General features: G+C 41.6%; 1 protein-coding gene across 19 annotated transcripts in view; it reads left to right on the top strand.

Annotated features, from left to right (window-relative positions):
* The first annotated feature begins 1,346 nt into the window (after nucleotides 1–1,346).
* The window catches only part of MYT1L (myelin transcription factor 1 like), a 305,006-nt gene continuing 285,108 nt past the window's right edge, over nucleotides 1,347–21,244 (top strand). For 11 of the 19 annotated variants that reach the window (XM_077782409.1, XM_077782407.1, XM_077782406.1 and 8 more), the window contains exon 1: nucleotides 8,668–9,248. The gene's annotated coding sequence lies outside the window, so the exon portion shown is untranslated. The other 8 variants (XM_077782408.1, XM_077782404.1, XM_077782400.1 and 5 more) reach the window with 7 other exon arrangements.

Raw genomic sequence — 21,244 nt, 5'->3', positions numbered from 1 at the left:
AGGTGCCAATGCAAGCTGAGGTGTAAAAACCAGAGGCGGGGGGGTGGTGTGTGTGTGAAAATGGTGTGTCTGGTAGTGGCTGAGCTTTCCTCTTCATCTGAGGTTTCTTTCTCAGCTAATATCTGGGAATAATTTATAGCTGCATGTTAATATGTTTTCTTGGTATTTCAGCACATCTGTGAAGAAAATCCTTGCAAAGCAAGTGTGTGTCTTTTCGCAATCATTGCATGTCAGTCTGGCAAAGTCTAGCTGTGAGCAGTATACAGCGAAGGGGGGGAAAGCCCCCAGCACCGTTATCTGTTTAGGGGGTGGGGGAAGGGTCGACAGTAATACCTTTAAAAACCCGAAAGGCGGTAAGCCATTATTAGCAAAAGCTATATTGAGCATGCTTGCCAGACAGGCAGTGCAGCGCAGCTCAGCTCTAGTTCCGCCCAGACATGTGCCTTGCCATTTTCATTTTAATCAGTCTGCTCAGGATGGCTGCTGATTCATTTTGCGGGATGGCCCCCTGGGAGCCAAGGTGAAAGCCTGAGGCGAGCTGCTATTGCATCAATGCAGCACTCCACATCAGACACAGGGAGGGGAGGCAAGGCTTCAGCAGCAGATAGAGTTCAAAATACCAGCCTCACTATTAAAAAAACAAACCAGTACTCCCCTTAAAAAAAAAAAAAATCAAAACCAAACAAACAACAAATAAACAACAACAACAGAAAAAAAAAACCTACCCCAAACAAAAACCTCTCTGTAGAAGTAATAAAGAAGTAATAATATAAAAAAGAAAAAAAGGTAAAAAAGAGATATATTCAAATATCCAACACCCCCTCCCAGAATCATTAAATAAAACACAATTATCGGAGAAAATTTTTTTCTGCTCCTTCTTTCCCCTCTTACCCTGGAAGCTCTGGAGCTACAATTTCTTTCCAGTGTCTTGTTTAAAAAGAAAAAGGATGCTCTCTATTTCTCTATTTACCTGATAACTAGCGGGGGGTGGGATACCTGATTTAGCTGGAGACTTTGATTTGTGGGATTGACAACCTTATTATGCAGTGAGCTTATTATTGATATTATTCTGCTCTTGGTTGCCATGACCACCTTGTGAGAGACATTCAATTTTCTCTCTTCCATCATCATTATCTATGAGGCCATCTGTTGTGGAAAATGAATTCAGCCTCATTTGCATGACTGATAAGCAAATTTTTTTTTATCTATTTAACAGAAGGTCATATGCCGGGGATTTGGAGCTAGTGAAAAAAAAAAAAAGTGGGGGAAAAAAAAAAGGCATCTCGAGAGGATGAGTGGGAGTGCGTGCATTAGAGGATGTATGTGGAAGTAAAACAGATCCCTCAGGCCTGCTAGCCTATCCTACTGCATTTGTCATTCCTGCCAGGGCGACATTTTTTCCCCCTAAGCTTCTGCACTCTAAAGAGAGTGAGAGCTTTTTCCCTGCAGTCTTCTTGAAGCCCCCCTGTTTTTTTTTTTTTTTTTTTTTACTCAGTATTGGTGGGTGTATTTTAATATATATACATATTTTTTATTTTTTTAATTCCCTGGAACATGGGGTATCTTTTCTGTGTTCAATGAAGAAAAAAGCAGCCTTTTCTGGGTCTCTGTGGTATGCTTCTTACTCCTCATCCTTTCAAAGTTGTAGTAAGCCAAGGTGTTTCTTAACCATGCTGAAATGTCTTGCTTATGTTTAACTTGCAAATGGTTAATAGTGAAGGTGTGGGCTGTGTTTTGTGCAGGGTGGGGGTTGATTCTTGCAGCTAACCGGGAAGATTATTGTGGTTTTTGTAGTCATTCTGTAGCTTGTACTTAAATGTCCATTGTTTGCTCTTTTCAAGTTCTTCTGGCAATACTGCTGTGCAGCTGAAATTGTATTGGGCTGTAGAATAGCTGATAAAAAAATCTTAAAGAATGTGTTTACTATATGACTGCATAATGTTGCATGCATTAGGCATGTTGTTGTTTATATAAACTTGCTGCATGTGGACAGTACTTGTTTGATATGGAGAACCCGAGACACAAGCTTCACAGATTGGAATGCTCAATGACAGCCGAATGCAATTAAATAAAAGAACGTAAGATACTGTATTTTGCACTAAAATGACTTTTGAAAACAGTGGATTTGTACTTTTAAGGGGAACACTTGTATAAGAATAGCATTTTTGAAACAACACTATCTTAAATGTTTCATATCTGCAATACACTTTCTTTAAAGAGAAGCTTTGTAGATAAGGAGTGGTTAATTCAGTTAACTCTCTGAAAACATCACAGTATATGTTTCAATTTTAAAATATTTGTGATAAGTAGTCCATGTCATGTAGTGCAGATCTGTTAATCCTATTAATTTAGTGCTAAAATGTAGACAAACAGTATAAAAGAAAACAACTTATGTCAGTAAAAAAGAAACTACCTTGTGTCTTATGGGGAGGTGTTACACGGTTTTGGTTTTTTTTAACTGTCACTAACAAAGATTAAACTCAATGGAACAGAAACATGGCATTTTCTTCTGAGTTCTGACCAATGTGCACAGCCTCATCTAGGGAGAGGAGGTTTTTTTTTAACCTTTATTTGTTTTCTGAAGAAATAACGTGGGGATAAAAGTAGGCTTTTTACATAATAAATGCTTTGCCTGGTTGATGATACTCCTTTAAAGGCAGAAAATAAGAAATGCAGTACTCTCTTTCTTGCAAATAAACACTTATGGATTTTATTTGTAATCTATGGGGAATATTTTTTTATATTTCACACTTGCCATGGAGGAATGGTCATAGTTGCTGGATTTCAGGTGGTGAGAAGTTTCACTTTTATTGAGGGCAGATAGAGACTAGATCACTGACTTGTCTGCATTAAGTAACTTACCCTAAATTATTTGAGTAAATTTCCTATTTTTTATTAGTTTATTTTTGTTTGTTTTAGAAGACATTCTGCATTAGACCTAGCATTAATTTGTTGTGATAATCTGTCGCTAATAGTTGTTTAAAGGGAACTCTTTTTTCCCATCACTCTGATTTCAAAAAGAGTATCTTCCTTGTACATTTTTAAAAAGCAGTAAGATTTAATGCTTTTTTTGGCATCCGCCATATTTATCATGCCTATTGGGATCTGTGGTGGAAGTTATCTCACAGAACTAGTTTCACACTCTGAGCTCAGCCCAGTGTAGTTCTGGCAGCTGCAGGGAGTGGAGGGTGTCTGAAACTGTGCTGCTTTCCTCAATGGACTTCAGCTGGAAGTAATGGGATACTGTGCATTAGCAGACTGTCTTGTAGCACACAAAGGTTGAGGTCTCCATCTTATCCCCACCTCCCCTCTCCAGTTGAATTGTTAACATCTTCCCAAGGCTGATGAATAAAACCTGCTAAACTTCGGGAAAAGCCTAACAGATAACGCAGTCAATTCCCTTTCCCTGCCCCCCAAAAGTTAATTACCGAGCTTGGTTGGATTCCTCCCCGCCACCCTGACATTTGACTGCTGCTAATTCACTGATTAATCTCATTAATGTGATTATAGCAGGATTTGGAGTTGGCTGCCATTGTTCTGCAGACAGCGCCATTCAGCCTCAGCCCTCGCTGCCCCCCTCGGCGTGTCCGTGCGGTTTCTTCAGCACCGGGAGCTGTCCCTCTCACCGGGAGCTGTCCCTCTCACCGGGAGCTGTCCCTCTCACCGGGAGCTGTCCCTCTCATTGGGAGCTGTCCCACTCACCGGGAGCTGTCCCTCTCATTGGGAGCTGTCCCACTCACCGGGAGCTGTCCCTCTCACCAGGAGCTGTCCCTCTCACCCGGAGCTGTCCCTCTCACCGGGAGCTGTCCCTCTCATTGGGAGCTGTCCCTCTCACCGGGAGCTGTCCCTCTCACCAGGAGCTGTCCCTCTCACCGGGAGCTGTCCCTCTCACCAGGAGCTGTCCTCACCAGGAGCTGTCCCTCTCATTGGGAGCTGTCCCTCTCACCGGGAGCTGTCCCTCTCATTGGGAGCTGTCCCTCTCACTGGGAGCTGTCCCTCTCACCAGGAGCTGTCCTCACCAGGAGCTGTCCCTCTCATTGGGAGCTGTCCCTCTCACCGGGAGCTGTCTGGCTCACCGGGAGCTGTCCCTCTCACCGGGAGCTGTCCCTCTCACCGGGAGCTGTCCCTCTCATTGGGAGCTGTCCCTCTCACCGGGAGCTGTCCCTCTCATTGGGAGCTGTCCCTCTCATTGGGAGCTGTCCCTCTCACCGGGAGCTGTCCCTCTCATTGGGACTGTCCCTCTCATTGGGAGCTGTCCCTCTCACCGGGAGCTGTCCCTCTCACCGGGAGCTGTCCGGCTCACCGGGAGCTGTCCCTCTCACCGGGAGCTGTCCCTCTCATTGGGAGCTGTCCCTCTCACCGGGAGCTGTCCCTCTCATTGGGAGCTGTCCCTCTCACCCGGAGCTGTCCCTCTCACCGGGAGCTGTCCCTCTCATTGGGACTGTCCCTCTCACCGGGAGCTGTCTGTGCTCACCGGCCCCGTGCCCAGCGACTGCTCCCGGAGGTAGAGGCCAGACAGGCTTCATGCCTTCTAATTAGGTGTCGGGAAGATGGCTGTGGTAAAGCGCCAGTCTCTTAATCTAAATTCATGTAAATTCTTCCTCTCTTCCAAGAGCTGTCTTCATCTGCATTCTGTTTTCTGGGATCGATCCATGGGGCAGTGGAGTTTAAACAGCACTTCTTTGCAGCAGTGCAATTTGACTCACAGAAGATGAGGGACATTACAAGTGTTGTAAGCCAGAATTTTTTGTCCTAGTAAAAATTGCTTTGTTGAGCTAAATGCTTTCATTTCGCTGTTTGGGTTTTGTTTAGGTTTTTTTTGTTTGGTGGTTTTTTTTGTTTGTTTGTTTTTGTTTTTTTTTTTTTTTTTACAAAACCCCCCAGCATACTCCAACTCTCTCAAAAATTCTGCTTGCCCTCATCAACACCATTGGGCCCGAGTTTTTCCTGCAAATGCCCATTTTCCAGAGTTTGACAATATGAAGCATTTTATTGATCTAAAATTGATCTGGAAGATCTCTTCAAGGTCTCATTATACATATAAATGACTTTTGCACTCAGTTGCAACACTATTTAATATTCAAGTTCTCAGGTTAGACAGCTTTAAATCAGACTAGGAATAACTTCCTTAAAGTCAGTCACTTTATGTAGCACTGGGGCTCTGCCCTATTTAGTATTTTTACTTTTATTATCTAGAAGATACATTGTTACCATTTAATAACAGCCAATTGCGCATGTGCAGTAACTTTTTTTTACTGTCTTTTCTTTCATATGTATTCTATATGAGCATGACCCTGTACTGGAAAAAACTGAAGCCACACATAAAACTCTAGTGTGTGAAGGATTTGCCAGGACAAGCAGCAAACTCCTGCAAACTACTAAATTTAAAATATTTTTAAGTGAAAGTGTCCTGCTGAAATAAAGAGGTGATCTGTTAAAGAACACACTGCATTTTAAAGGATTTGAGTGTAGTAAATGTCAGTGAAACATCTGCAGCCACTGCAACCTATGGATAAATAACAATTTACATTCAAAACTGAGAAAGTGCACTTAACCCAAAAAAGTCAGTTGCTATTTTCTACTATGACTTTCACGTAGTTTCTCACTGATACTATATTCTTAATAGGGTTTCCTATTTTTTTGTTTCCTTTTCTTCTCATTTCTTTTTCACCCAAAATCAAAAGCCCTATGCGTAAAGTATTGTCTTCTTAACTGCTTTAGAGAACTATACATTTAAAGGATGTATAAAATAGGATTGCATAGGAACAGGTTTTAACAGTGACAGCCACAATATGCAAGCCAATTAAGGCTGCTCGTTAGCGGGTGTATTCTTGTAATACTCCTGTCAAGCTGAAATTGTACTCCCTTATTGACAGTAGTGGGTTTGTCTGATGCTTGAATTCTGTTTTCTGTGTTTGTCTAATATTTCAAGACTCACTAGAAACTGCAACTAGCCAAAAAGTAAAAGAAATTGAAGGTTTTAAAGATATTTTACCTGAAGTTTGCTAACCTGGCCAACTTAACCTGCAGGAAAAATACTGTGCTCTCATTAACGCTGCTTAAACATGACCTGCATCTCCTTTTCCCTGTGGATAATCCACACTGATGAGACACAGACTGGGGGAGGGAGAATCCAACCCACAGCATTAAACCCATACCCTAGTATTTATATATATTTTGTCCTGATTAGAAAAAATATTGGTTTTGTCTTCAGTGGGAGAAGCACTGGCTCTTTGTGTCACCACGAAGGCTGGACAAGATGATGAAGGTTTTTTCCCCAACAAATCACCTTCCAAAAGTTTGACAACACCTGCCGTGATACATGTACCACATAGTTGCTTTCACTATCCTATTTAGGCTAGCTAGGATCTAACATAAGGAAGCTAGTAGAGGGAGAGGACAACGTTTGATTTTTCAAATGCAAATACCATTATCCAAAGGTTCTGTATGTAAATCTGACGTTAAAAAATGCCGAGATTCATATGTAGGGGTGTAGATACCCTATATACACTTACAGAGGGCCCCTTTAATCGCCACGTGTGCATGTGTGCTTCTCAGGCTACGTTGATTTGTGTGGAAAAAACCCAAACTGACATGCCCTTGCTACGACACAAACATGGTAGATCTCCCTCCCCGCAACGAGGAAGCTTTTCTCCCGGCAGACCGGCTCCCCCTCCCGCCCCCGCCCTGCGCGGTGCCCTCCGCGCTCCCCGTCCGCACCTGCGGCCCGGCGGCTCCCCAGGGCTCCGCGCCTCGCTCTCGGGGGAGCCCTGCGAGTGCAGGGAGATGTAATCAGAGATGACAGAGAAAAAAATAAGGAAAAGAAACCCAAACAAAAACCCCAAACCACGAGCGAGGTGGAGATGGCGTGGGGGTGGGGGGAGGAAGGGGGGGGGCGGGGGAAGAGACACGTAAGTCCCTCTTTTTTCCCATTGCTTTCTGAGGGAAACACTGCGTTTTCCACCAAAAGCGTGGATGTCGTGAGGACTCTGCTATTGTTAGTCCCTGCCCCGACGGGCTGGCTTTCCCCTGAATCCCTGTGAAAAACTTCCTCCCACCCCCCTAAACCATCGGAGTGCGGCCGTGGAGCTGCTCTGGCAGCTCGGGGTGCGAAGCGCTGGTGCGCGGGGACTCGCCCTCCCTTCAGCCCGCAGCGTGGGGCCCGGCAAGGCTGGGTGGGGAGGGGATGGCAGCCTCTACAGTAACCGACATGTCTGTGCTCACACGTCAGGCAGAGCGGGCTCGGGAGGGATTACCTCCCAGGGCAAGCTTGAGGAGGGTATTCCTCGTGACTTTTGGGTCAGACTCCCCCGCTGCCGTCGCGGCCAGCAGGGGCTGCCCGCGGTGCCCTGCCAGCCGCGGGGCTGCCCGCACCGAGCACCGCGGAGCAGGGCGAGCCGCGGCAGGGAGGGAGGGAAGGAGGGAGGGAGGGGTGCGGGAGGAGGGAGCTGCAGCAGCACAATGGCAACGAGGAGGGCAACGAGACCGGCAAGCGCGCGTGTGTGCAGGGAGGGCGTGTAGGCTGTATGCGTGCGCTAGCCAGGGTCCTTCCCGTGCGGAACAGCCTGCCCGCGGGGATGGACGCGCAGGGCGGGCGGGACCCGGCAGGACGCGCGGCGGTGCCCGGGGCAGGGGCCGGGACACGGCGGGGCTGAGGCCGCGGGGGCGTGCGGAGTCGTGCCAAGGCGGGGGAGCCGCCGCCTCCGCGCAAAGATCACAGCCTGTCACGCTGCCACCGAAATGACATTTCGGGGACGGGTTTAAAAGAAGCGACTCCCCGCTGTCAAGCCGCTCCCGTCGCAGGGACATCCGGCAGCCTGGGGGAGAGCCCTTTAGGGACGCTGCCCACGGGCGGGTGAGCGCCGGAGAAAAGCCTCTGCACGGCCGTGGAAGGCGGTGAGGTGCCTCTTCCCAGTCATTGTCTTTGTGACACGTTTAGTAAAGCGGTCCCTGGCTAAGCGCAGGCAGCGAGACCCACAGAATCCACGTCAAATTGCTGGGGAAACGCTGTTAAGGGTTTGTACATGCAAAGCTGGCCCTTTATGCATACGAGCCCTGGTTTCTGTTGGGGTCTTGATCACATAAAGTTGAGCCGCGCAAGTAGCTAATGGTGTACAGCTGCTAGTCTTTTCTTCTGTAAATAGTTAATATCTTTTGTTTCAAAGGGGAGAAGATGGTGTGAACAGGTAATAGAAGCAAAGCTTCAGCAGAATTAACTAGAAACCCTGGTGAGGTACCCCAGCAGAAAAACCGATGGTTTCGATCATTATTTTCTTTAAAATATACATTTAGAAACCTAATTGTTGGGACTTTTTTTTTTTTTTTTGGGTGGGGGGGGGTGGTATGGGGGGGAGTTCTCTATCGGAGACACCATTTTACGCCAGCACAGCGGCAGGGGAGTATTTTTAGCGGTCTCCCCTCCCGGACGGCTGCGGCGTTTCGGCGTTCCCCTCCATTGGGTGGAACAGAGCGCCGGCGCGGCGCCCCCCGCCGCCGGGGAGCCCGGCCGGGGTGCGCGGCCCCAGCCCTGCCCGCCCCCCGCCGCGCCGCGGGGGCTGGGCCTGCGCGGCCGCGCCGGGCTCTGCACCGCGCCGCGGGGCCGGCGGCATGGATGCGCGCCGCGCCGCTTAAAGGATGCAGGCTCAGGCGGGGTAAGTCAGCAATCTGCTACGGATGCTGTTCTGCTGCAGTAATGTGGTCTCTAGGGGAGCTGGGGCTTGATGCATGCTACGCTACCTAGGCTTCCTCCAGCCCGTCGCCTCTCTGCCGCTCTTAAATGGAGGTTACAGCTGATCCATCAGCCACAGAGCTGCACGCATGCCCACCTTCTCAGCCTTCAGTGGTGGAAACTTATTAATTTCTGCCTTCGACTTCAGGCCCGTTGGTTTCCTGTCTGAAAGCATTATTACTTTTGTCCATGTGGCAAAATAATTAGCATACAGATGAGAAGGGATACTGCCTCTGAGCCTCAGTCGCAGGAGAAGATGTGCAGTGGAAAGTTGATTGGATGAATGGAGAACAAATGGTGGGCGTTCAAAAGCATTAGGAGAGTTTTGTTGTCGTGGAGCAGGTTTGTCAGTTTTCTGGGTGAATCTCGTAAGATGGAAGGCAGGGTGGCTGGTGCTGAGACGACTGCTTGACAGACTGTGGCCTACTTGAAGGTGCACGTTTGGACTGCATGCATAGATAATTCCTTTGGACTACTTTGTTTTGCAATTCTGCGGCTTTTCCTTTCCTGTTTCTTCAAGGTAAATATGTCCTTTTATCACCGTTGTTGTTTGCAGGGCACTTTGTTGACAAAGTGATGGAAAGTTCAACTCTTTGGGCAGTTAACAAAGGAATAGCTTGTACTTCTTCCAGCCTAGCTCCACAACACTCACTCCTGTGCACAGAGCTGGAGGAGGCTGAGCAGCTCGGGGCCTGATCCTGCTCTCCCTGGAGTCAATGGGGAGTTTGACATTGCTTCCAGTGAGAACAGGATCCAGCTCTCAGTGATTGTTGTTTTAATAATGACTGCTGGAAATGTCAGATTTCTGCTTCCTATTTTCTAGAACAATGTGGGCAGACCTGCAAAATTAGCAACTACTGTTTCAATGAAAGCCCTGCAGTGATTAGTTTTGATTGGTGTGGTATGCATTTTCTTGGTTGAAAGGAAAAAAAAACGCTTATTTAACACAAACTCAACAGTAATGCTAAAGCCCAAGTTGCAGATTGACAAATTGCTAGTGATTCTCTCAGTTCTATGTATCTCCGCAACATATATGTCCTTATAAAGGCTTCTTTTTGAGAGAAGAAAAAAGAAAAAAAAAACAAGCTATCTGTGAATTAAATATTTTTTTGTCACATAATAATACTGAGTCAGACTGGAATCCCACTTCTCGAACAGAGCATCCATTGATAGGCATTTCTTATATAATTCTGATGCTGTGTATAAAATATGGGGTGCTTGAACACTTAGTTATGTTTGCTTTTTTCCCGTGTAGTATTTAGGAATATTTTTATTCAATTGTAATGATTTCTAACCTCCTTAAAAATGGTGATTTTCATTTTAACTGACCTAATTTTGAAACTGCATTTAAGGTTGTGGTTAAGTAGAAATTATTATTATCTGGTAATTGTCTTTGCATAGTTCTTGTGACTATTGTAGAACAGTTTAATAGATTATTTGCTGTAATTTGAGTGGTGTGGGGGTTTTGTTACCTTTAAGTATATTGCTGGGGAGAACAGCTACAGTTCCAAAGGATATCTAGTTTTTACTTTTCTCTCCCTTATTTTTTTTTTTTTAATTGCCATTTCAGTTCCATGTGATAGTTTATTTTCAAAAATTTCCAAACAATTAAAAGTATTGTCATGTCACTCTGCAAACAAAAAAGCCCCTCAAATATTGGAACAAACTGTTAACCCTTGCTGGGCAGTTCATAGGTACCCCATATGATTTATTAAGGTTGATTAAGTTTGGATTGATAAGGTTAAACTTGGTCGTTGTAGTGTCGTCTGATGACTACATATTTATACTTGTTTGCAATATGACACATTTAAAAACAATTAAGATGGCAACACAACACTTTGAACATTAGAAATACAGAGTGGTGCAAGACTGTAAAAACCCAGGATCTTTTAAAGTAGCTATATTTTTCTAAAAACTATGTTGATTTATTAAGTGAAACAAAGAGAAGAGTAAACGATTACAATGAACAAATGTAGAATTATGTATATTTTAATCTGATCTTAATAGTAGATTCAATTTTGTATGTATTTTACAGCTTGAACTTTCTGGAGAGTGAATGTTCTTCCTTCCCCTTTCCTCCCCCTTTTCCCCCCCATTTTCACCAACAAGGGCAATAGTTAAATGCTAAACATTTCCAGCGGTTTCTTTGTTTTAGATTCAAATACCCAGTTATGTGTCTACATTTTAAAAAAGGGCATCAGTTTTATTGTAGTAGTTCTTGGTTCATAGTATGACTTTGTTGTTTTACTCTACAGTCTTGGATGTTACATATTATAAAATTGAGCAACTGTGTGTTTGGAGACAAAGACAATTAAGAAAGAAGAGGAGCAACTTCAGTATAATCAGAGATATATGATTTCTCCAGATTTGTTAAGGATTATTTTTGAGGGTTTATCTTTTTTGTGTTCTCTCCTATTTTGTTTAATTTTGGTGTTGAGGAGATGAGTAAGATATGCAAAGGAATATTTTGGTTATATACACATACATGCTACACATATGCGGCAGACTATTAGCAAGGCATAGAAACTTTGCTATATGAATGGCATAAAAGAAACTGTTTTGAAAACTGTTCTGTGCTGGTCAGGCTTTTTTATATGGACTCTGAAAGAATGAAAATATAATTCTCATGCATTAGCATTACAATGGGAAATGAGCATGGATATTTCTAAGTGCATTGCACAAGCACATTTATGAAACAAAGTTGTCTGTGTTAGAATCATTTCTTGATCTTTGAGAACAGTAATTGTTGTTTTTTTTTTTGAGCGAGTCAGTGGTGGAAAAGTACTTTGATACTAAATAGGTATACAGCACTGAATATCCTCATGGAAATACTGAGTTTATAATCACTTTGTCTGAGCTTGATAAATGTTTGCATCATGTTGATCAACTTTCAGTAAAGATGTGAAGTTCGTGATAGTATAGTACCAGAAAACTTTATGGCTGTGGATTACTTACTGACCTTTTCTTTCTCGTAATAGGAATAATGAGAAATGCTAATAAGATTATCAGTGGTGTTTTAAACAGAAGTGCAGCCAGATTTCTATGGAATAAAAATGGGTGCAGACCAAATAGCATTGTCTTCTCCACATATCCTAGATTAAAAAGTCACAGGAAGAAAACAATCAAAGCTTTTGTAGCTTGTTGACAAAGATTATCTCTTTAGAATCCTTCACAGTATTTTGCTTTGATTAGAATTACTCTGTCTATTTTAGCCATAGAGGGAAAAGCAGCAAAATGTAATGAAACTGAAATGAAGGAGAAACATCTTGTATGGGGAGGGGAAGTTGAATGTGGAGACAGACAAAAATCACAATAAAATTTTTGATCCCTTAAAGGGATCATACTTCTAATCATGAAAACAGTAAACATTATTATTAGCTGGGATTTAAAATCTGATATCAGATCACATTTTCAGTGTGTATGTACTAGTTCAGCATGTTTGCACTGAAGCTGCAGATGTGGAACACACTCGCCAAGTAAGGAAGCTGGCCAGCTTGGTTGTGGAAATAACCAGGGCTGCAGGGTGCCCCAGAGAGAACCATCAAATCAGGTCAGTATAGAACTGTCTGGTAGGTTGTAAACAATAGGAAATCAATGTTGTGTCTGCCAGTAGACCCTTTGGTTTGCTGAAACTCCCACCTGACTAATGCATCTGGGCAGTCGGTTTCAGAAAACAGTTTCCTTCAGGATAAATTTTATGTTTCTTGAAGGTCTATCATAACCAAATTGATTATAGTTCTTCACCAGGCAAACAATAAACAACTGTAAGGTCACAGTTTTCCAACCAAACCAGCACTGAGGTCTATTATTTTGTGAAGTATAAAGGTCTGCATTTCTTGAACCTTATATCTTTATGGCATTTTTTATCAGGAAGTTTGTTAAAAAGGGCATGGTATACAACAAATATATGTTCACTTGGTATGGCTCAGTGCTGTGCTTGCTTGGTGCAGTAGTGAAGAGAAGTAGGGCAAAGCAGCAATTTAAGAAAAGAATATTTTTATGAGATGTTTTAAAAAGGATGCTGTTTTTTTCCTACTTTGCATGATCCTGCTTCTGACCCCAAAGAAAAGAGAGCAGTGAGCTCTGGAATGGGCTTGTAATATAATTTTGTAGACTGACAGGCCAAACATATTTCTCATGTGGCTCCAGTAAAATCAAAATGGAACATCTCCTCACTCTCTCAAGATTTTTTTATTAATAACATTGTTTATAGGCAGAACATAATGAAGAGTATAGTTACCATTCAAAAAAGACTTTAGACTGCTCACTGAATGGCTCATTTTTTGCAAGGCTTTCTGGTGATGTCTTCTCCCTTATGTCCCATCCCCTCAGTAGAAATAGTAATACTACTGCAGATGTAATACTGCATTATTTATATTTCATATCAACAGCTTGCTTTATTTTTCCAAGGGAAATCCCCTTTTTTCCTCCTGTCTCTAGCCAATACTGGAGGATATTACCAAGGGAATAGAATTTTTATGCCTAATTTTAGTGTTCCTCTGCCTAATGTAGTGTGAATAAGTACCATGTTACAGCATTTAACCTAGTCCATCTTTGTCACTTTCTGAACAGTTCCTCAGTTCAAATAAAATAGTCAAAATTCAGAAAGAAAAGATTTCCAAAGATCTCCAAGGTTTGTTTTGAGGATAAACTGTAGAGAGTAGATGTTCTGGCATTTCTTCAGTGCTGCAGCAGGGCATTCTCTCACATAAGGAATACTATTGAAAGGGGTTTCCCAGGCCTCTTGTGATATTGCTAATCAGTGCCTCATCCTTTTATTTCACATCTCCTGTGCCAGGACTGTTGAATTCAGTGTATTAGTTTTCAGCACTAGTGATTTGTTTAGTAATATTTTCAGAGATACTAGCAATTCCTCTGTTGTCCGAAGAGGAAAAGGCCATGTTTGAATATGAAACTATGTTTATAATAATTTTGCTTATACCGTGGTTGTCATGTCCTATGCATAAATACTCAGGAATCTTTTGGGGATGTCCTGGGGTGACTTTATGATGCTTGTATCCCCAGTCATCTGTTCTGTTTATGCTGGATATTAAGTTTTGCACCTTTAAGACTGGATCTGAGAGTGAATGGGGGGGGGACAGAAGAATGTGCATATTTAGGAAGAACTCATACTGCTACATCATAGAAAATGATGAGTTTGACTACAGATTCTTTGCATCTTTATAATACTCTTGGTATGTCTAACACAAATTATTATGAATTCAGATTTATGTTTCTTCAGTGTCTTGGTTATGCTGCATAGTTTAAACTAAAAATCTAGAAAAACAGATTCCTTGGGCTGGGAGTTGACACTAAGAAGTAATGCTTGTGTTTTTTCAGCACGTGCAAGCACAAAGTCCATTCTGGGTCTTGCTAGGAAACACCCAGAGTTTACACAGGTCAAATTAAAATACCCTCACACATAGAAAAGATGTCTGTTCCAGCAGTTGTAAGATGTCTACACAGTTGATATATTACGTATTTACTAAGACAAACAGATTTACTGCTCTTCAAGAATTTCACAATCCGCTCATCCTGTGGCTGTGATCAACCTGCACCCAATCTCAAACTCCAGTTTTCATCAAACTCCAGGTCTCATCACTTCCAGTGATAAATAAGTGGTTTTTTTCAACCTTATAAAATACTCTGCATGTTTGGATCTACTTGAGCTAAGGGCTTTACTGTGTGTGGAGTTACTGGACCTCCATATTCCAGGAAAATAGCATACTTCAGTCCTCAGGGATAGGGGGCACAGGCCAGGCTGCAGCATTCTCACAAGAACCAAGGTGGTTTTTGGACACTGCATGTGTAAGATGGAGAGGTTGTGATGAGAGGAATGAGTAACAATGTCATATCAGGGAAAAAGAATCAAACATTCAATTAAAAGGAAACTGCTGGTGGAAAAACTGAGGTTCTGTTAGCCAACATACAGAGTTTGGATGCTAAGAAAAATTAGAATTCCACAACCATTGGACACATGACCTCAAAAAGGAGAAGGAAAAGAACCTGAGTGATGGATATGGGCAACAAGCTTCTTAAGAAGGATTACACAGAAAGTCAGGAGATGTACGTGGAGGGAAGTCAGGAGTACTTCATGACCCGAGGACCAGTTGGGAAAGCAAAAAAAGCTCAGGTAAGTTTATTTTCATATGCTACTTCTGCTAGTTTGTTCTGTTTTTTTTTCCCAGCTCTAGGAACCGGTTCTTTCTCTTCAGTTCTTTCATCACTGTCTCAGAGTAGTGTCTGATTGCAAGGGGACAAGAAACAAAGAAAATGCCTTTCAAATAGCCAGTTTAGCACTCCTATGTGCACTGTCAATTTTAAGTAAAAACAATGCCAAAAGATGTAATACACCACACCCTGTATTCATAAATGTGTGCTAAATACAGATAAATATATGTGGGCATGTAGAATTTCTGCTACTAAATAGCAATTCTTTGCATGCAGGGGCAAAAACAATGTCAATGAAACTGACACCTTAGGATGCCATTGAAACAGATGGGAAACAAGACTGTTAAAAATAGACTTGTAATTGTTTGCTAAAACTGTGTTTTCTGTGAATAAAATGTATACGTGTAGTGGAACCTTCATACATGGAGCCCCTTGCTTTTTGAGAGTAAGCCAAATTAAAAATATTTTTTTTTTATTGCAGGAAACAGAGCCATTTTGATGTTGGTTCAGAGAAGCTGCTCACTGAATTAAACAATAGTAGCTATCTATTTCCATTCATGTATTTTCAGGTTGATCTTTGCATGAACATCTCCTTTTATCTTCAGGACATTGTCAGCATTTTTCAGGAAGTATGCTTTAAATGTTGAGTGGGGAAGGCCTCTTTTACTTCTCCTTTTACAGTGTGTTAGTGCCTCACATTTTCAGCTGTGGAGAAGTGCTCATAGTGGAAAGGCTGGTAACATGTCTGGGTGAACTCCAGCTGCTCTGAAGAACTTTTTAAGGGGTCTCTGCCCTTTCTGAACAGACTGCTGTCTGTTCAGTCACTTACTGCCATGTTTCTGCAACTGGTATCTGTGGTAGTCCACCCTCTGTAGGCAAGGTCTTGAAAAGGTGCTTAATTTAAAGTAGCCATCAATGACAGACTTTCTGAACTTCCCACTGTGAGGCTGATCTGTTTCATATCTTATGAGAAAAAAGAAGTGGGAAAAGGATGGAGATTTTTATCTATGACTTGTCCAATCTAACAATGCCTTTTTTGTTTTGTTGTTGCTTGTCAGTGACCTTGCCTGAGAAGAAGCAGATGATGTTTAGAAGAAAGAAAAGAAAGAAGGGTAGATATTTTCCATAGATCTGTTTGGCCTTTGTGACACAACATACTGGAGAAAAGGCACACTTGAATAGTTTACCTTGAAGACTGAGCATACTGATTTAGCAAATGCAGGCCCTGCAAAGCAGTATGGGATAAAACACCCAGTCATTTCACTGCAGCAGTCACTGTGTTTCATAGACAGCTCTGCAGAGCAGGTGTCATCCCATATACCTTCTTCCTTTACCTCCTACCTGCCCAAGAGCCAGCACAGATTGCCACAGTGTTAATTCCAGCCAATTCCAGTGGAAAATAAGGGCATATGACAAGATTGCACATATGTTAATGATTCATGCACCCTGCACTTTTAATTTGTCATTTTATATGTTATTTGATATAGTTAATAAATTTTTATTTTCCAAAAAACTGTGATGGATGTGTTCTGTTTGGAAAACTGTTATGGAACATCCTTTTCCTATGCTCGCGCTTCTTGCCAAATTGAGTTAAATGTGGTTAACTTGAAAATCAGTTTTTTTTAGCAGTCATAAGAGCAGAACAATCAGATTCAAAGCAGTACTGCCAATAACACATATCAGAGTATGCTTCTGAGGCTTCCAGGAATTGTATTCAGATTGACTCCTATAATTGGTCTTCTGTATTCAGAATCATAAGTATTTCTACTCTTAGTGAAAGCATCTTTTTGGTTTTAAAGGTGTTTTTAATTTACCAAATATACATCAGAAGCCACTGAGCAATACATGTATCTTTGTTTCCAGATGCTGGGTGAATCACTTCAGGAACTAGGAAAGAAAAGATAGAGCAGCTTTTCGAGAATTACAGTTACTGAAGTAGCTGTCTTTATAAATATTGTGGTCTAGAAAACTGTCTTTCCATTGCAATATTGCAAAAGGATACCTAAAAATATGAGACCTAGATTTCATAATTTAATAGAAGTTAGTGAGCCACATCTTATAACTACCCAAAATTCTCACTTGTGTTTATGTACTCGGAAGTTAAGACAAGTGTGAAGGGGATATCTTGCTAATTTGCATACTTTTTGTATATTTTATGAGTCACAATTACACCTTTATAGTAATATATATATATATATATAAATCTACACCTTTTTATAATACATAAGATTTGTCAACACCAAGTTGCTAACCACTGCTAAACAGTCAGGGTTTGCAGGTTCCCAAAGCCACCATACCACTAATTTCGTAGTGTATAAGTGTTTCTGATTTTGTGGCATTTCCATTAAAAGGTTGTTATAAGCTTTGCACACAATTTAGAACTGGAATTGCAATGTCATGTATCTAAAATCTTCGGTTCTGCTATTGATGATGCTAGGTTTGCACCATGGTTGTACCAAGGGCAAAATACCATGAGTTTTGGTGTGTTTAAATCAGTTGCAGAGTGCTCCTACTTCATAGCAAATCTTACTTTCTGCCTCCATCTTCTACTTTTCCTCAATTTTATGTATATTTTTTTAAATCTGATAAAAGTGAAACAGTGAACATGCAGGGAAAACAGATACTAAAGTATGAAAAGACACAAGAACTCCACTGATTTTCTCCATATGTTTGTAATGGTACTATAGTCTTGAGTGAGAAAACATGGAAGTATTAATATGGGGAACTGAAGGAAGAACCAGGGGCTCTCAAAAGAAACCCACAAAAAAGCAGGAATTGGGAGAAGCTGAGTTTAAACTCCTTAAAATTCCTTAAGCAGAGTTCTAGGTTCCCACAATGCTAAGCATTTCCTTCCAGATTGTCTGCAAATTGCATAAACTATCCTGAATTCCAAAATTCTCCTGTGTAATGGTGTCTTTTATTTGTGTGGAGCTTCATGTACTCCTGGAGTATGGAGTTCAAGGAACATATGGATGGCACTCTTAGGTTTATGATGTACTTTTGTGTAGTCCTGTGAGGAGTAGGGATTTGGTCTCCATCCTTAAGAATTCCTTCCAGCTTGAGGTAATCTGTGGCTTTATGATTTAGGTGACTTTAGTTCTAGGCAACCTGTATTCCCAAGAGCTGTTCAGTGGCCCAGCTGCTTACTGGGAAATAGTTCTAGTGTCAACTGGAGCCTAAAAGTATTTGCTGTAGGAGAAATGTGGCTTTTTATTACTCATCTGTAGTATTTTGGCGAGTAAGTTGGGAGATTCCACCTGTTGCTCATTTTTGCTAGCCAATGGATTAATAGGAAACAAAAATTTAGGGCTAGAAACTGAGAAAGCAAAATCAGTAGCTTTCTTGCTATTTTTTTGTTAATACACATTCAGAATTTTCCTATATGAGAATTACAAATGTTAGATCATAGTTTAATGTTTCTAAAGAAGAAATTTTGACCTCACTGTTAATTGTAACCCTCAAATGTCTAAAAAATGTCTCAGTGTTCAGTCATACACTTAAATGTTATTTTTCTGCTGAAACTTCAGAATATTAGAACCATGGTAACAGCAAAAAGATATTGCCAGACATCTATATTAGTACAAAGAGACAATACAGTTGCATGGCTACATTTACAGAGCCAGTGGCCTAGTCCTGTTCCACTGAAGTAACTGAGAATTTCTTGAAGGGAGAAAAGCATTCTGTGTTAATTTCTAGTTTTTTCAGCTGTTAACTTACTTTTCCAGTATGGCTGTCAAAGCAATTCCATTTAAGATAGAATTATTAACCCATGCTTTAGAAATTGAATTCTTGATTGCTTTATTGTTTTGCCCAAAGTTCTGAATATCGAATTTGATTTTGGCATTTATTGCTCTAAGTCATCACTTCATCAATCATTACCTTGGTTGTGGTGCGCTTAAAAACAACATTCCCCAAGAGGTATCACACCCGTGACATAAGCCAAGAAGTATTTTTCTGTCCTCTCTGGAGGGAAGTTGCTGCCCCTGTTTACAGGTAGCCTGTAACACTAATGATCAAAACAGTATCAAAATGAAAGGTATAGGATATCAGCATTAATCAACCTTTCTCTTTACTTAGAAATGTGTAATTGATACATTCATAATAATTTGTGATAAGATCCTGACTATAAAATAGTCTTTTAAGTACAACCAACCTCTTTTCCTTCATTTTTCTTGAAACTGTTTTGTTTGCCTGGAAGTATGCACAGGGATTTTACTCACAGAATTTAAAAATATACTGAATGCAAATGATAAAGATACAATTTGCTGTAAGTGCATAGACTTTTATATTTCTCATACAAGACAGTAGATAAGTTGGAATGCATTGCTGCAAATCTTGAGAACCAGCTGTGTTACATATTAATAATGCTGGAAACATTGGGAGGAATCTCATATTTTAGAAAACAAGGTGTCTGTTTATTGACAGAACATAGCAGAATAAAATCCTCATTCTTGCATGACATCCTGGCCTGGGTGTTCATATTTCATAGGGTCTGTCAGTCTGCTGCTCATAACTTTAATGTTTATAGAATTAGGGCCTAAACATGTGAAGTTTTGAGACAAAATAAACTGCATATTCACTAAAATCAGCAAACATTTTGAGTTCTTGTGAAGAAGTGTAAGTATGGCAATAATTGAAAAATTCACAATATTTCTCTTTTCAAATGAAATAGTTTGATTTTCTATTAGAAATTAGTTTTTTAGTACTTTCTTAATTTATGTTACAAAATAAACTATGATTAAGTTCAAAATTCTTTTCTTTAGATTAGAGGGTCTAGTTTGACTAATATGACTTTACTATTGTTTGGTTTGCCAAAGATCTCATTTTAAATTAGTGAGAATTAATATGTTAGCCTCATATGCCAAAAAAAATTTGGAGCTGAAGTTTGAAGGATTTTATGTGGTACTGTCTTAGACTAGTTTGTTTAGTCCAGTGCTACTGAGATCTGTGCATTCTTAAATTTTGTGTAAGGAGCTTGTTTTTCCAAGCACTCAGCAGGTACTGCCTGGAAATCTCTTGTCTCTGGATAGAAGACACAAGAGGAAGGGGATTCTTTGAACTTTAGACATCTATATTTAGGTCTGTGTGGTTAAAAAACTGTTTTCAACAAAAGAGCTGTAGTCACTTGAAGATCATTTATGGTTGTAGAGATTCCTACTTTGTCACTGTATGGCAGAGATACAAAAAATAGATTTGGATACACCTCATTGCTTGTGTAACATTGTGCAACTTCTATCTTGTGATATGCTTATCTGAATTACAATTAGCTTTGCATATAAATTAGCTGTAAACTGCTTTGCAGTACACCATTATCCAGATCCTTTTTCCTGTTTGCGCTTTTTAGGTCGTAAGAGAATTGTGGAATGGCTTGGGTTGGAAGGGACCTTAAAGACCATCTAGCTCCAACCCCTCTGCCTTGGGGAGGGACACTTTCCACTAGACCAGGTTGTACAAAACCCCATCCAGAGTGGCCTTGAATGCTTCCAGGGATTTGGAATCTACAGCTTTTCTGCACAACCTGTTCTGATGCCTCACCACCCTCACAGTGAAGAATTTCTTCATCATATCTAACCTAAAACTACTCTTTTTCATTTTGAAGCCATTCCCCTTTTTCCTGTCCCTTGTAAAAAGTCTCTCTCCAGCTCTCTCATAGGCTCTCTTCAGGTACTAGAGGGGGCTTTAAGTCAGAACAACCCCAACTCTCTCAGCCTGTCTTCATAGGAGAAGTTCTCCAGATCTCTTGTCTTCATGGATCTCATCTGGACTCATGCTAATCACTCCATGTCCTTCTTATCTTGGGGACCCTGAGCTGAATGCAGTGCTCCAGGTGGGGGTCTTCTGAGAGTAATGTAGAGGGGCAGAATCATCTCCCTTGATCTGCTGGTCACGCTGCTTTGTGATGCAGCCCAGGATGTGGTTGGCTTTTAGGCTGGAAGCACACAATGCTGGCTCACTTCCAGCTTTTCATCCACCAGCAACCCCAAGTTTTTCACTGCAGAGCTGTTCTCAATTCCTTCTCTTCCCAGTCTGTATTTGTGCTTGGGATTGCCCCAGCCCAGGTGCAGGACCTTGCACTTGGTCGTGTTGAACTTCATGGGCCCACCTCAAGCCTGTCCAGGTCCCTCTGGGTGGCATTCCTTCCCTCCAGCATGTTGACTGTGCCACATGGCTTGGTGGTGTTGGCAAATGTGCTGAGGGTGCACTCGGTCCCACCATCTGTGTCACCAACAAAGATGTTTGTCGATGCCAGTGCCAGCTCCTGAGGAACATTCCTTGTCACTGGTCTCCACTTGGATATGGAGCTGTCGACTGCAACTTTTTAAGTATGACCATTCAGCTAATTTA

This window comes from Lonchura striata, chromosome 3 (assembly GCF_046129695.1).
Source record: "Lonchura striata isolate bLonStr1 chromosome 3, bLonStr1.mat, whole genome shotgun sequence".
Taxonomy (NCBI): domain Eukaryota; kingdom Metazoa; phylum Chordata; class Aves; order Passeriformes; family Estrildidae; genus Lonchura; species Lonchura striata.
Note: the sequence above shows the minus strand (reverse complement) of the source record. Positions and strands in the feature narration are given on the sequence as shown.